Source organism: Pelophylax lessonae (assembly GCF_965119305.1).
Source record: "Pelophylax lessonae genome assembly, chromosome: 1".
Taxonomy (NCBI): domain Eukaryota; kingdom Metazoa; phylum Chordata; class Amphibia; order Anura; family Ranidae; genus Pelophylax; species Pelophylax lessonae.
In genome coordinates, this window is record NC_138768.1 from 883,934,056 (window position 1) to 883,950,162 (window position 16,107).

At 42.0% G+C, this 16,107-nt stretch overlaps 1 protein-coding gene and 1 long non-coding RNA gene across 2 annotated transcripts in view; both read left to right on the forward strand.

Annotated features, from left to right (window-relative positions):
• Positions 1 to 16,107, forward strand: part of LOC309557791 — a 533,354-nt gene that overhangs the window by 296,569 nt on the left and 220,678 nt on the right. The gene's annotated exons all lie outside the window — the stretch shown is intronic.
• Positions 1 to 16,107, forward strand: part of LOC309548072 (cytosolic phospholipase A2 gamma-like) — a gene marked incomplete at both ends in the record, with an annotated part of 122,829 nt that overhangs the window by 102,326 nt on the left and 4,396 nt on the right. The gene's annotated exons all lie outside the window — the stretch shown is intronic.

Consider the following 16,107-nt stretch of genomic DNA (forward strand, 5'->3'; position numbering starts at 1 on the left):
TTGATCGAGAAGAAAGTGACCGCACTCCGAGATGAAAATCAAACAGGAGTATATTTATTCCACATCAAAAATTGGCATCAAACTTCAAACTGTGAGACATAGGACAACAGGTAGACACGTTTCACGACTAAAAATGTCGCTTACTCATTACCAAGTTGAGGTGCAGGAAGCGGTTGTAATAGCCCAGCAGGCAATGTGCAAGGTACTTTATTACAACAGGCAGCCACATAGTCTGTAACATTTCTTTCCATATGAGGCCACCAAACATGACGCCGCAAGGTCTTAAGAGTAATTGTGACACCAGGATGACCAGATAACACTCCATCATGTTCCCAGAGGAGTACAGGTCTCCTGAGGCTGGGGGCTACAAACAGGTGACCTGGTGGTACTTTCAGCCCTTGAGGAACACGTTTCTGGGTTTCCTGTAACTGTTGGGAAAGAGCTGCAGAGATCTGTGCAACAATCTTGTAAAGGTGGAATAATATTTTGTTCTGTAGGTTGATCTTCTTCAGAAGTAACAAACTGTCTGGAAAGAGCATCAGCCTTCCTGTTCTTATGACCAGGGACATAGGAAATGACAAAATTAAAGTGGGAGAAGAACAGAGCCCATCGAGCTTGATGTGAATTCAAACGTTTAGCAGTCTGAAGATACAGCAGGTTTTTATGGTTGGTCAAGATAGAAAAAGGCTTTAGAGCCCCTTCCAGAAGATGTCGCCATTTGGTTAATGGAAGTTTTATAGCTAGTAGTTCTCGATTCCCAACATCATAATTCATCTCCGCTGGAGAAAAATTTTTAGAAAAAAACACCACTGGATGAATCTTACTGGTCTTAGGTTGTCTCTGGGACAGCACAGCACCTGCTCCTACCTCAGAGACATCCACCTCAACTATGTATTGGAGATCAGGGTTTGGATGCTGAAGAATTGGAGCCTTGCTGAACATACCCTTTAAAAGCTGGAAAGCTGATTCTGATTCTGAGGGCCACAGTTTGCAATCGGTGCCTTTCCTAGTCATAGCAGTAAGGGGGGCAGCTATGGAGGCAAAACCTTTGATGAAACGCCTGTAGTAATTTGCGAACCCCAGAAAGCTTTGAAGTCCCTTCAAAGTGGTCGGTTGGGGCCATTGCAAGACAGCAGAGAGTTTCTGTGAGTCCATTTGGAAACTGACACTATTTATGAAGTATCCAAGAAAAGATATCTGGTTTTGATGAAAACTGCACTTCTCAATCTTTGCATAAAGGTGGTTTTCTCTCAGCCGCTGTAATACTTGCCATACATGTGAGCAGTGCTCAAGGTGAGTCTTGTAAAAAATTAAGACATCATCCAAGTAGATTATCAAAAAACTGTTACTGAATGTCATTCATGAAATGTTGGAAGACAGTAGGGGCGTTGCAGAGTCCAAATGGCATAACCAGATAACCAGATACTCATAGTGTCCATTGCGGGTGTTGAAAGCTGTCTTCGACTCCTCTCCCTCTCTAATTCAAACCAGATTATAAGCCCCTCTGAGGTCAAGTTTAGTGAAGATAACAGCTCCCTTAAGCACATCAAATAACTCTAAAATAAGAGGCAATGGGTAGGAGTCTTTTACAGTGATCTGATTTAACCCTCAATAGTCTATGCATGGTCAAAGACCTCCATCCTTCTTTTCGACAAAGAAGAAATCTGACCTGCTGGTAAGAATTCCATACAAATTTGAAATTGCATGTGCTATACAAGTGCCAAAAATTGGGCCTTTGTGGAAGGTGGTGCCTGAACACCGTAAGCCCTTGCAGTTATTCTTGCTGAGTGCAGGAACAGGACCTGCTGGTAAGAATTCTCTGTAAATAGCTTTTTATTGAATTTTATAACATTACATTCGAGTAGACAGGTAGCATCCGTCGCAGACGGAGAACGTGATATGATCACAACTTAGAATATGCAAAAATACAAATAATTTGTGAAGTTATTGTGTAACATTGCAAGTGGATAAAACACTTGAAGATAAACAGTTATTAACAAGGATATAATGCTCAACAATACTGGAAGTATAAAGTGCTTTCCCTTCACTGCATAGCAAGTATTTAAACATATTACAGTATACATGGTCTGCCATTTTGTATATCTCCACATGTGATCATATGCGTCCCCACCTCTGGGCACTCTAAGAGGATCTAATCTGTGCCCAGGTGTGGGTACCTGTAAAAAAGAGCCTACGCAGTTGCCACGAGTGAGTCTAGAGCAGTGGTCCTCAACTCCGGTCCTCAGGGCCCACTAACAGGCCAGATTTTAAGTATTGCCTTGGGGAGATGCAGACTAGAGTACTGCAATCACTGAGCAGCAAATTATATCACCTGGGATAGATTTCAGTTATCTTGCAAACCTGGCCTGTTAGTGGGCCCTGAGGACCAGGGTTGAGGACCACTGGTCTAGAGAATCAACCGGGTGATTTGCATTCCAATTAAGCCATGGTTGCCAGAGTGCAGTTGTGTGCACTGGATTGTGGTGTTAAGTGTTAATGTACGTTCAAATGAAGCATATGTGTTGGTTAAATCTATTACCTACCGAAGTGTGGTGGAGATACTTGTCTCCAATGTCTATTTATAGTGAGTCTAGCTGTTAGTAGCCCATGTGTCATGGAATATCTCAGGTGTCTGGGGAAATCCCATATACCAAGTGAAAGTATCGCTAAGCCTGGTGTAGGTGTAATTGAAATATTGAGGGCTTCAGATATAAGGCAAAAAACAGATTGCCAGAAGGGTTAGATTTTGGGGCATTGCCACTGTATGTTTATTAGATCCCCTCTATGTCTACATTCTCTCCAACCAGCCTCATCTGTAGGTTAGTGGAATTTATGGCTATGCTCCGGTGTCAAGTACCATCTCATGGAAATTTTGAACGTTAACTCCCAAAGTTATGAACAACTAGTTGATGTGAAAATGGACTGGGATGCTTGCAACCATGTCTTGTCTGGGAAGGAAGTGCCCAGATCCCTTTCCTAAAGCAGAAGAGATGGGGATTTGGAGAAAGTGCATTTTTGTTGCAGGAGGTTATAGAACAGGGTTATTCCCTTTTCAGGAGGATCCAGTAAATGGAGGTATGACCACGCTGTGGTTTGTATTGTAACGGGCCATTTGGTTAATGATGAGATAAAGTGTTTAATTCTTAGGTAAGTGAAGTGATCGCTACTGGGCAAGTTGAATTTATTTTGTAAATTGTGGAATGGTAAAAGTGACGAGTTCTGTATTAGTAAATTAATGGTATCTATACCTCTTGAGTGCCACCTGGTGAAGGATGAATGCTCCAGTAATGTGTGGAGTGCTGTAATTGGGAATTTAATTAATAGTCGTCTTGTCCGGGTAGTGGGAGCTTTGTTTTATCAGTATGTTCCAGGCTCTAACTGTAGCCTGCATAGTTGGAGGGATGTGATGTGAGGGTTTCGCTCCTAAGCTGGTAGCTAATAGCCATGCGGATAAAGTATTCCTATTACAGTAGTCTGATTCAATCTGACTCCACAATTTATGATGGCTAGTATCAAACCAGTCCCTCAATTGGGTGAGAATTGAGGCAACATAATAATCAAATAAATCTACATACCCAGGACCCCCTATTTTTTTGTTTTTGATTAGTTTGCTGTGTGCACATCTAGCCTTTTTGCCCTGTCACACATATTTAGAGAGGATAGATTGCAGAGACCTAAAGAATTTTAGAAAACTCAAAGGACGCAAATTGTTTAAGTGTTGACTGCATTTGTTCATGCATAGGGGCATAGTTATGTTGGAAAAGTGTTTTCGGGGAGGCAGTCAATTGGATGCCAAGATAAGGTAGGCTGTGTTCTGCCCACTTGTAGGGTAATTGTTGCTGTATAAGATTGCTGGTTATGGCGTCTACCCCAATGTTCAGTATGTTTGATTTAGTCTCGTTGACTTTATAAAAAGATACTGCCCCATACCATTTTAGCGTCTTCTGAATTTCCGGGAGTGATTGTAAGGAATCTGTAATCATAAGGATCATGTGGTCTGCAAAAAGACTTATCTTGTGATTGTGGCCTGCTACGTTGATACCTGATATTTTAGCTTTAGAGCGAATGTGTTCCGCCAGGGGTTCCATGACCATGTTAAAGATAATGGGTGATAGGGGACATCCTTGTCTTGTCCCGTTGGAAATTGTGGACGAGGAAGAAATTGCCTCTGTCGTGCGGACTCTTGCTAAAGGGGCTGAGTATAGGGCCATTATACCATTAAAAATCGATCCTTGTAGGCCAAATTTTTGAAGCACTGAGGAGAGGAAACCCCAGTGTACTCTTTCGAATGCCTTCTCTGCATCCAGGGAAAGGAGCAGAGAAGGTGTTCTATTGGAGTGTACATAGTGAATGGCATCAATAACGTGTCTAGTGGCGTCTGACGCTTGTCGGCCCTTCGTGAAACCAGATTGATCTAAATGTATTAGGGATGGAAGAATGTCAAGGAGTCTGTTTGCTAAGAGCTTAGCAAATATTTTTACATACATATTTAGAAGAGAAATGGGTCTGAAATTCTGAGGGTGGGTAGGTTCTTTCCCTGGTTTCGGTAAAGTCACTATCATAGCACTCAACATTTCAGAGGGAAGTGAGAAAATTGGTTGCATAAGGCTATAATGCGTTAAGTAGAAACAGGCACCTACATCCAAATATTAATGTAAAAAAGAAAGTAATCTGAAAGACAACTTCTGAGAAACACCACACAAAAACTGCAGTGGAAAAGGGTGCATAACAAATTCAAAAGCAGATTGGGTTCACACAAGTGTGTTGCTGAGGCTTAGATTGAGAAGGGCAAACAGGATTTTAATGGTGCCATACAATTAAATAGATCAAAGATATAGACACATGTAATAGTATTTAAAACAGTATTTAATTACAAAACACATAAAATTTAAAAAAGACACAAGCACAACATATCCTTATACATTGTGATTCCACAAAATAGATATATGTCATCCATCAGATACCGCTAGATTTGTACCACATGGGCTATGGACTGGTAAGTATGTAAAAAGGTGCCAATCCAAGCTAACTTGCGGCTATGTAAACACATAGTCCGTGCCCATCCATACTTTACTTGACATGTTTCGCTGACTTATTCCGCTTCTTCAGAAGTTTTAGTATTGACACTGTGATGGACAAAAAAATATGGTATCATTATAAGACATACACGTTTCAATGATAATGCACCAATATAATTCCCAACTGGGGTCTCCCCATGCAGTGCCACCAACACCAGATGGAAAAAGGAAGAGAGATTCAGACCACATGAAATTCCCCCCAGGCAGATGTGGCAGCGCCTAGCAGGACAGACACCAAATCCCATAAAACATATGAGTCAGTGAAAAAGCACACACAATATATATACATATCTCCAAACCTGTGTTTTTGTTCAGGGAGAACAACCTCAGGGGTAAGCAGGACTTCAAACGTATTACTGGTATAAAGATATGATGGCCTGGATATGGCCTATACAGGCAAAGAAATGCAATCATACAAAAATGTGATGCGCCAGAAATATAAAATCAAAAAGTGATGACAATAAATCATATCCAGTTCATAAGGCACATAGCAATGTGTGTGCTTCCAATAAAATGATATAAAGAGTGTCCCGTGTTCAGATGAAGAAAATCCAGTGATGAAAACAACTTGTAATCACCAATATAGTGAATCCCTCCACCAGGTGAATCAGCCTCTCACCTTTCTGAAGGACCCAAACGGGCCAGCAATCACATGTATCATGGATCAGACTTCCAGGAAAGAGCCACACTATATTGCACCTCGAGGGATCCCGGGACATATAGAAAACAGATGAAGAAATCTAGTGCTCTCCGCTTACTAATGAGGGTATGCTTTATTAGAGAAAGGCAGATCAACTCACATTTGTCGGGCACTCAGCTGTGCCTGCTGTATAATCGATGTCAGCGATCTGTTACCAGAGAGAGACTCTGCGTCGGCCACGCACGCTCCGCCCCCCTACAGGCAAAGAAATGCCCCAAAGATTTGTAGTAATGCAATTCCTATAATCAAAGCAATGTAAATCATCATTAAATGTATTAAAGCCATCATAAATCCCCCTTTAATTGAAAATATATATAAGTGTTTCCTCCCCATTAGGGGTTCCCAAAAGGATAAATGGAGCAGGCCCTGGCGGTCCAGTGTGGTGTGTATCCAAGCTAAAGTACATCAATCATGGAGGAATTGCCATATTGATATACCATATAACACAGAGACCCGTGGAATAAATTAAATTCAATGTCTCCAAAGATGGAAATAGAGCTCCTTAGGGCAGACTGTCTCCCATTAATCTAAACAGAAAGGAAGACATAAATGGTACCAGTATGTAAAAGATTCTATTGATCCTCTTTCAAAAAATAAGTAAAGATATCCCTCACCATAACTTACTTCCTCTGGATAGACACCACCATTATGGCCGCCAGCTTCCTAAAAAGGCACCACAATCTGGACCACAGCCAATCCCGACCAGCGGAATTGGCGCGCCGGACCCGCTGTCTAAAAGAGCATGCGTGGTGTGACCCGCGCGTGCGCAGTGCCGGCCCCCGGTTACATGGCAGATCACTCCGCCATACCAGGCCAGGGGAGGCGGTGTAGAGGGAGTGGGTTGCCCCGCTCCAACCACCCGATGCCAGCCCTCCAGACAGCGCACACCCGCCAATGGGGATAAAGCAATCCAAACTCCCTCCAGTGGGCCAATAGGGAACTGCAACATAAGAAACCACAACTGGGACTATACTCAAACAGAGTTTACAATCAAATCCTGTTTGCCCCTCTCAATCTGGGTCTCAGCAACACACTTGTGTGAACCCAATTTGCTTTGGAATTTGTTATGCGCCCTTTTCCACTGCAGTTTTTGTGTGGTGTTTCTTAGAAGTTGTCTTGCAGAGTACTCTCTTTTTTACATTTCAGAGGGAAGTGATGAGGAGGAGGCAGCAGAATTTAAGACTCAACATAATATAAGTGATAGAGACGCATGGAATTTCTTACAATATTCACCTGTAAAGCCATTCGGAAGGTGGTCAATAACTTGATCGATTTCGTGGGTTGTGAAGGGGGAATTGAGGTGGTGGTGGGATATCTAGCAGAGATTTATTTGGTCTAAGAATGTTTGTATTTTGGTGGGAGAGGGCTGGTGGGTCACAAGATCCTCCTTAATGTTGTACAGTGATTCATAATAAGATTTAAATATATCCGCTATAGAGTCGGATTTAAGGAGTTTTTCCTGTGATCGGGGATGATAGATATGAGGGATTTTGGCTTTAACGGGATGGCCCTTAATAAGAAGGGCCATTGCTTTGCCCGCTTTATTATTTGTTGAGTAGAAGATTGCTTTTCATTTTTTATAACTATCAGCGTGTCTTTCTGGTAGTATAGTTCTGAGTTCCTGACGGAGCGAGAAAATTTGGGATCAGAGGTGTGGAGTTGGGTTTTGTTTATTTTGGGTTTCTGCGGAAGAAAGGGATTTAGTAATGTCATCGATACGCTGTGTCCTCCTTTTCCTATCCCTGGATTCTAGTTGTATAAACGTGCCTCGTAAGACCGCTTTATGAGCGCTCCACACGACCAATGGGTCTGATTCTGGTGTCTCATTAATAGAGAAGAACTCATCTAAGTGCTTTTGTATAGTTTCAACATGTTGTGGGTTGTTCATAAGATGATTGTGCAATCTCCAAAGGAAGGGTGTTTGGTAGTGGGGGTTGGTGGATATGGTGACACTAATAGGGTGATGGTCTGACCAAGTGGCCGTGTGGATTTCTGAGTGTTCAACTCGTCCTTATATCCTTTTGTCAGAGAGGCAAAAATCAATACGTTAGTAAGTGCCGTGACGCGAGGAAAGAAAAGTATAATCCCTCTCCGCCGCATGACAGCACCTCCACACGTCATACAAGTCATTCAACAGTAAAAATTTAGACAGTGGTGAAGCAAATCTCTTAGGAGAAGCCGTTGAATCAAGAGTGTTGTCCGCTGTAAGGTTGAAGTCTCCCAATATTATTAGTTGACCATATTGTGATTTTTTCACTTTCCGGACTACCTTCTTGATGAATGTCATTTGACGTTGGTTAGGCGCATATAGATTAACAATGGTGTACTTGGTGTTGTCTATGGAACAGTTAAGTATAATGTATCGGCCGTTGGGATCAATTATGTCCTCCTGTAGTAGGAAAGCAACATTGTCCCTTATAGCAATGAGAACTCCCTTGCGTTTTTTGATTCTAGATGCTTGGAAAATAAAAGGGAATTGTTTATGTGTGCATTTAGGTGGTGCTTGGGTGGAAAAATGAGTTTCCTGGACGCATAGTATGTCTCCACTCAGGGAGAGAGCTGTATTCCACACTGAGGATCTCTTGGCTGGGTGATTTAACCCTCTAGCGTTCAGAGAGATGAACTTGAGTGGCATAGCGGATGTTGTGGTGCAAAAAAGGCAAGGATAGAGTACTTACAGTAGAAGCCGATCTTTTGGGAGGAAATACCTGGAGTTGGTCCACTGTGGTTCAGGTATGGAGATATATTGGTGAAAAAGTGGATGAAGATTATTCTAGTTGGCAGGAGCTTGGAGGGTTGCTGTGCAGTGAAGAGGACTCTGTGAAGAAAGTCACTAAAAAGAAAAACCAGTTAGTGATACAAGTTACTGTGGAATTGCGCAGAGCAGCGTACTGCAGCAAACAGCTACTAGTGTAGGTCTGCTGAAACAAGTATAAATGGAGGAAAGTTCAAGAGGTGTCAGTGTGAGTAGATAGCCGTAACTAACTGCACAATTTGTCAAAGGTAGCGAGATTAGAAGTAGTCTGGCCAGACTGTGTGTTGCTGATCATGGGAAGCAGGTTTCTGTCATGGTTTAGGCTTATGTTTAGGAGGCCCATGATGCTGCCCCATATGATTAGTAGGGGATTTCAACTGGTATTCTGGAGTGATTCTAGGTGGGTCAGGTATTATGACCCAGGAGTGCAGGAGTTTTATGCCCCCTTCCATAGCTGAGATTGCATGAGGGATTCTATTGTGAGAAACCAGGAGGGTCGCAGGGTGGCGCCATTTATAGACAATTTTATGGTTATTGAGAGCTTTGGTGAGGGTTTTTAGTTGTCTCCTTTGCTGCAGAGTGTGTTGAGATAGGTCCGCATACAGGTGGATATCAGTATATGGAGCTAGCAAAGTGCCCAGTTTTCTGGATGCAATTAAAATATTTTCTTTGGCTGGGTAGAAGTGAATACATAATATCACAACCTTTGGACAGAGTCTTCCAGATGTCTTGGTTTAGGAATTCTGTGGATCCTGTCTATAGTCAGTTCTATAAGGGTGAGCTCAGGCACTAGTGAGGAAAACAGAGTGGAGGCAAAAGTAAGCAGATCTGAGGGCTGAACAGACTCAGGGACACCTGGTGGGCATGTCACAAATGAGGAGGTTGGTGGGCAGGTTGAATTCCCATTGAATGTCATATAAGCGAGCACTGGCATTGAATGAATGGCAAAAATGGCCACAGACTTTCCTGGCCTGCCTCAGGAGATCTTGGAAGCCCTGGTGTCTGCTCAAGAAATGCTGCACCACCAGATTCAGGACATGTGCCAAGCATGGAATAAGTAAGTGCAAGTGTGCCGCGCTATGGGTATAAAATGTGCTAAACCAAAATGCAGCTGTTCAAAAATTATGGTAGTAACCAAATTTCTCAAATGCAAAACCAAATCACAGCGCAAATAGGTATTATTCGTGAATAAATAAATATGTATGAATAAGAAATTACTACAAATGAGTAACTCCTAAAGTGCAACGTGCAAATAATTGTGCAAATAATTGTGCAAAACCTATGTGCAAAAAGGCATATTTGCAAAAACATATAATGCCCCCCCTTGGGGGTTAGATATAATGCGTGGAAAGACTGTAAATATAAATAATGCCAATCAAAATAATCTAAATACAGTATTGCTTCTCAAATAGATAGTATTAAAAGAGTCCAAGTAAGTCCCAAAAAAGTGCTGAAGTGCCAGGAGAAAGGTGCACAATCATGCTGTCATTCCAGTGCAGTGAATGGTGCCGATCCTCCCCCTTTGAGTGTTCACTTACCGGACAAAGATGACCCCTAAGCTGTATAGCTGAGAAGGGTCAACAGAGCTTGTGTCCCAGTAAGGAACCAGTTGCAGGTGTCTGTACCTTCAATGACTCTCAATAACCCGATGCATATGTATGGAGAGAAGGATGCTCACAATAGTGTAAATCCGATAAGGTATTTATTGATCAAATCAAGAATAAAAACTCACATTTAGCAGCGTGTATACAGGCAGCAATATCCTAGAAATGATGTGCAGTCCTTCCTGGTTGCGGCGTGCGCTCGGGAGAGAGCTCCGTGGTTACGGCGTGCGTTCCACCGCACCGGAAGTGACGTACCGCTAGGACATAGACCGGAAGTTGCGTTGACGTGTTTCGCCTCCTCTATGGGTGTTATCACAGATGTATTTCCGATCTGCGGTAATGGAGGTAATATATATACCTCCACAGCTAATTAGCCTAGGTCCACTTCCTGTTCCTGTTGGGTGCACTCGACTTCATTTACACCCGACAGGAAGTTAAGGTCACCATAATACAATTGACTATACATTAAAAGTACATTAAAAACAATGCAATCATTACTAACAATGATACATCCATCGTACAATAAATCTTAAAAACACTAGAGAAATCTGTTTGTCCTTAGTAATAGTGGGAAATGTCAGTATTGCCCGACATAGTATGTATATAGACACCAGTATACATTATGGATAGAAAGAACTTACTATGTAGTAGTAAAATGTATCTAATGGGCCAATCGGAAAATACAACAAAAATTATTAATAAATTAGATTAAATTAAATTAAATTAAATATCAGTTAAAATCCTTTAAATAAGTTAAAATTTAAAATTTAATCAGAAATATTGGAAATCTTTAAATTAAAATTATCCTAAATATTATATGTTCATGGAATAATATTCCAACTTCATATTTACCAATTAGATAAAAAAACAGTGGAGGTCGAATTCCACATTTAATCCCTCAGGCTGCATAGTCTTTAATAGATATATTCATTTCCCCTCATTTTGAGAAATTCCCTGTTTTAGGTTACCGCCCCTCCAATTGGGCTTTACTCTATCAATTCCACAAAATTTCAGGCCGGAAGGGTCTTGATTATGTACCAGCCTGAAATGATTGGACAGATTGTGCTTCCTGAAACCATTTTTGATATTAGTCACATGCTCCCTTAGCCTAACCCTCAATTCTCTGGTGGTACGGCCCACATATTGGAGCTTGCATGGGCACTCCAAAAGGTATGTCACATGGGTTGATGCATAAGTGATGAATTTGTCTATTTTAAAATTGGTTCCTTTACTCATAGATGAAAATTGGGTTGTTTTCCAAACTCTATGTTTAGAAACTTTACATATTGCACACCACCCACAGGAGAAAAAAACGGTTAGGTCAAGGAATGTCTGGGTGGCCATAGGTGGGTTGACAACATTTTTAGCTAATTTGTTCCTTAGAGTAATTGGTTTGGTGTAAACAAACTGTGGCTTTTTGGGTAATAATTTATCTAAAATGGGATCTTTTAATAAAACATGCCAATGTCTTCTAAATATTTGTTCTAATTGCTTATATTGTCTGGAAAAAACAGTCATAAATGCCATTCCATGTTTATTGGTGGTGTTTTTGGGACAAGTCTCTAACATCTCTTTTCTGTTATAATTCCGAACTTCTTCTTTTGTTCTCTGCAAAGAGCTTAGCTCTTATCCCTTTTCCTCGATTCTTTTTAGGATCGTATTTGCTTGTATGTCATAATCTTCATCTTTATCACAGTTGCATCTAATTCTTATTAGTTGGCTTTTTTGGTACTGTGTTAAGCCATCTAGGATGATGGCAACTGTGTACCGGGATGTATCCGTTGCAATCCACTTCTTTAAAGTGTGTTTTCGTGCATAATCTAGTACCATTTTTAAAGATCACGAGGTCCAAAAAATTTTACTCCACTGGTCAGAAAATGATATGTGGTAATCATTAATTCTGATCTCTTCCATAAATTCTTTTAATGAGTCCGCATCTCCATCCCAAATTATCAAAATATTGTCTATGTAACGTTTATATAGACATAGCTGTGGTCTTGGTTTGCTGAAAAAGACCTCCTCTTCCCACTTACTGAGGAAGATATTAGCTACTGAGGGGGCATATTTAGCCCCCATTGCCACACCTTTGTTGGTTTGTTTAAAAAAATCTCCATTGTGCCAAAAAAAGTTTTCACTCATGGCCAAACTCCAATGCTTCCAATAAAATGTAGGGAATCTACATCCACACTTGCTAGTATCTGATTTGTGTCGGTACTGATTCCTTTTAAAACTTGTATCACCTCTTTACTATCTTTTAGATAGGCTGGGAATTTCTTTGCCAATGGTTGCAGGAAGTAATGCAAGTATTCCCCCAATCTGCTAAAAAGGGATTCTATCCCACTCACAATGGGCCTTCCAGGAGGTTTCTCCTTATTTTTGTGGACTTTGGGAATTTGATATATAACTGGTATTCTGGGGGCGTCTGGGACCAGGAATCATGCTTCTCTTTTGTTGATCAGTTCATCGTTCTGAGCTCTTTTAATTAGTCTTTTAAGTTTTGCCTTGTTTTTGTTGGTGGGGTTTCCTTTTAATTTTTTATATGTTTCCTGGTCTCCCACCAGCCTGTTTAATTCATCTAGGTAATTCTTTTTGTTAAGAATTACAAGCCCCCCCCCCCCCTTTGTCAGCTGGTCTGATCACTACTTCTTTGTTGTTTTTCTAACTGTTTAATTCCAGACTCAATATCTTTTTGTTTCCTATTATTGCCGACTTTAAGCTGTTTGATTTCCTGTTCCACTAAAACTTTAAAAACTTCGCTAAAATGGGGATTCTTTACTTTGGGATTCAAAATGGATTTGTTCCTCAGCTGTGTATAGGTGAACTTCCCCCCTTCACCTGCTAAAAAATCTTCTTTGCTAAAATAGTGTTTCTTAATGTTGGTTTTCCTTAAAAACTTTTGTAGGTCGATGTACACCTCAAATTTGTTGATATTTTTGTTTGGAGCAAATTTTAATCCGAGTTCTAAAACCTTAAGTTCTTCCTCATTAAATGTGGCATTGCTGAGGTTAAAAATTCCTTGGCCTAGTGTTCTCGTTTTCTTTTTCCTCTGGCCCCCTCTGCATCCTCTTGTTCTCCGTTTCTTCTCTCCGTTTCTCGGTTCTGAACAGGGGTATATTGCCACGGTGTCCATTCCTCCTCTCTCTGGGAATTGCTGTTGCCATAGTTCCCTCCTTGTCCCCGATATTGTCCCCTTCACCTTAGGGGGGGACCTCCATAACCTCTCTTGGGAAAACCCCCTCGTGGTTGGTTGTAGTTCCAAGAGGGTTGATCGTTTTGGTAATAATTATTCTGTTGCCAATGGGGTTTCCCCCTTCCCCTTCCTCTTCCTTTTCCTCTACCTCTGTTTAATAGGGGGGAGGATTTCCACCATTATTTCCATAGTAGGGGGGGCGGGGGTGCTTCATCCCTTAATGGAGCAAAACAATTCTGTACTGGGATTCTGTAATGGGGAGTACTAGAATGTCTCTCCCTAGACTGTGAGATATGATTGTATGGAGTATCCTGTACATATCTTATGGGGTGTGGAGTGGTGAATACCTCCTCATTACTAAGGTGTCTCACTCTATTTTCTCTGGGTACAGTGTTAACATAATTCCCATATTCCTCATATAGGGAGGTGTCCCTCTCTTCAGAGGAAGCTCTGGAAGTTTCTGGAGGATTAGTTACATCTTCCTGCCATTTATAAATTTTATTGTTCTTATAGTCATTGGTGTCCCTATTAAATTTCTTAATCTTTTTATGTTGCGTATCTCTGTCAATTTTGCCCACAAAATCTTGCAATAATTTCATTTTGTCTTTATATTCGCCTGTTTCTTGGAAAGGTGCCATGGTTTCCTTTAGCATTCAATTTTTTTCTCCCTTCTTGAGACTAAAAGCTGTAAAAGCTTTCTTTCTGTATGGTTGAAAAAAGAAAAGCATGCATCTTCCAATTCTTTACCTTGCATACCATCATTGGGGGACAAGTCCCATCTAAGTATGGAGTACGTGTCAAGTGTCCCTGACGGAGGGTGGAGAGAAGGTTGGTTCCAGCGTCGCATACAACCATTCCTGGCTAAAGCTGTCGTGGCGTCAACCATCTCTGAGCCTGCCCCTGCAGAGCTGACAGAATCTCTGCACCTTTGTGACTACCTTGAACACTTAGGGAGCACTGCTGCTTCAGAGGACAATTGAGCATAAGAGGAAATGGAGGAGGAGATGGTGGTGGAGTAGCCAGATGTGGCAGAACCAGCATTAGCTTTTTGGAGGCATGGTGGCAAAACAAGCTGCAACACCGAACCCTGTACTGCATCCATGCTGCCAGCAGAGTTACCCAGTGTGCCGTGAATGAAATGTAATGTCCCTGTCCATGCCTGCTGGACCAAGAGTCAGCAGTAATGTGCACCTTCCTGCTGACCGCTTTGTCCAACGAGGCCAAAACACTACCTTCCACATGACGGTAGTAAGCTGGAATGGCCTTATGCGAAAATAAATTCCTATTTGGGACCTGGCACTGTGGACTCTACTCACTTTCAAGAATTCTACAAATTCTTTAAAGTGAGTAGAGTCTACTAGATGAAAAGGCAGCAACTGTAATGCTAGCAATTTGGCCAAGCTAGCATTAAGACACTGAGCATGTGGATGGCAGGGACAGTATTTCTTTCTACGATTCAAAAACTGGGGTAGTGAAATTTGCCTGCTGCTCAAATCAAGTGGTGGTGTACTGCTAGCAGATTGGGTGCAAGTCTCTGTGCCACTCATTGCTATACCATCATCCCTCTCAATGCTGGTATTTGAGAAGGCATGAGGTATAGTAGGATTAGAGATCACAGATGAGGAGCAAGGTGATGTATGCTTGTTTTGATCTGGTGCCTCTTTCAGGTGCTGTTGCCAATGGACTGCATTGAAGGTCGTCATATGCCTTGTCAAGCATGTGGTGCCCAAGCAGCTGGTGTTCTGGCCACGCTTGATCCGCTTTAGGCAGATATTGCAAACTGCAACGCTGCGGTCTACTTAACAGGTGCTGAAAAAAGCCCACACTAATTATTATTATTATTATTATTATTATTATTATTATACAGGATTTATATAGCGCCAACAGTTTGTGCAGCGCTTTACAATGTGAGGGAAGACACTAATGAACTTTTGTGAGTCCATGGAAAGTTTGCAGCACCCTGCACCTGTGCAGCTCTGTGCTGTGATGCAAAAGGTTGGCTACTGCTATGGCGGCCCCTGGAGCACATCCTGCCAAGTTGGAGTTGTGCGTCCTTCTCATCCTTCCCCTCCTCTTCCTCCTCCTCCTCCTCTATCCTGTCAGGCACCCAAGTACAGTGAGTGACCTCATCATCCCCTCCCTCCTCGTCACTGGAGCAAACTTGGCAATATGCTTCAGCTGTGACAACATGACTGCTGGTTTCTTGTCCATCATTGTCACCCCCTCTCTCTAGGCTAGCGTAATTCCCTTCATCAACCTGGGAACCAACATCACAGCTTTCAAATTGCTGCACATCCTCCAGCAGCATGTCACTGATACTATGATCGAATAGTTCAGGTGACTCCTTCGTGCATGATGGTGGGGCGACAGAAGGAATAGCTGTGGAGAAGGAGCTTGTGGAACGGGCCGCTTTGGCAGCTGCAGTGGAAGGCAAACTACTGTGAGCATGGGTGTCAGAGGATGAGGATGGCTTATTGATCCACTCCACCAACTCTTCCACATGTTATAGCTGAATAGCACGGGCAGCACTGGAAATAAAAGGACGGGCGTGCCCCGCCTGCAGAGGATGCACTATGTGACCACCACTTTTCACAATGGACACAGAGGTTGCTTGCCCTCTTTTTGTGGCCTGTGAACATCGGCCTCTCCTTTTCGGCCTTTCAGACATGATGTTGATACAGTTTAATATAGGGTATACGCAACTGACCAACAGATACTCAATGACCTGATATGATGTAATCGATAGCCCTATAGATGAGCTGTGCTGCTTTCAGATGTCT